Below are 762 nucleotides of genomic sequence, written 5' to 3'. Positions count from 1 at the left end.
TCCCCCCCTCCATGGGTCAAAGCCTTGTAATCTGGCGCAGGGAGCCTGGCGCTCCCCTCCGCGGCCGGGGTGCTGATAAGGGGGCTGGCCGCGCTCCGGCCCTTTGTTTGGGGCAGGGCTCCTTCCCCGGCCCCCCTCAGGCGGCCCAGCCGGGAGGGCGGCAGGGGGCTGTGGGGCTGGCGGAGAGGAGGCCCTGGAAGGAAAGGGAGGTTCCCTGCCTGCCCAAGCCAAACAAAAAACATATATATATCAACTATGGTGTTCTTGGGGTGGTGCTCGTGGGTTCCCGGTGCTGCCCCCCTCCACGTGCCCACCCAGGGGGCCCCAGCTGTGGGGCTGCTGCCCCCTCTCCTTCCCCTGCTCGGCTTTTGGGCTTCCCCAACCAGCGAGGAAGGAGTTGGAGGAAGGCTCAGACTGGGGTAGTTTGCAGCAGATGTGTTTAATGATGCCTTTCACTCTCTGCCCTTCACTGCTGCCTGCGGACCCCCATAGCCCCTCTCTTGGGCAGGGCCCCATGAAAAGCTGATTTTCCCTTGGAGAAAAAAGCAAATTCTTCCCCAAATGGCATAGAAAGCAATCACTACAAGTTTTGCTGGTACTTACGGGCAGGTAGGATGGCTCCTTTGCTCTTGACAAAGTGAAATCACGGGCTATCATGGGATAAATCCTGGGTGCTTTCCTGGAGACGTAAGTAGGAAGCTCCTAAACCTGTGTGAAATGATCACGTTTCCTCCGTCCGTCAGTTGGCAAGGGAGACACAGG

At 59.2% G+C, this 762-nt stretch overlaps 1 protein-coding gene across 1 annotated transcript in view; it reads left to right on the top strand.

Annotated features, from left to right (window-relative positions):
- LOC104507981 (T-box transcription factor TBX5-A-like) overlaps positions 1 to 762 on the top strand; it is a gene marked incomplete at both ends in the record, with an annotated part of 8,815 nt that overhangs the window by 633 nt on the left and 7,420 nt on the right. The window lies entirely within an intron of this gene.

This window comes from Eurypyga helias, unplaced genomic scaffold, assembly GCF_000690775.1.
Source record: "Eurypyga helias isolate BGI_N326 unplaced genomic scaffold, ASM69077v1 scaffold26733, whole genome shotgun sequence".
In the NCBI taxonomy this organism is placed as follows: Eukaryota; Metazoa; Chordata; class Aves; order Eurypygiformes; family Eurypygidae; genus Eurypyga; species Eurypyga helias.
This window is presented reverse-complemented; position numbering and strand designations above follow the sequence as displayed.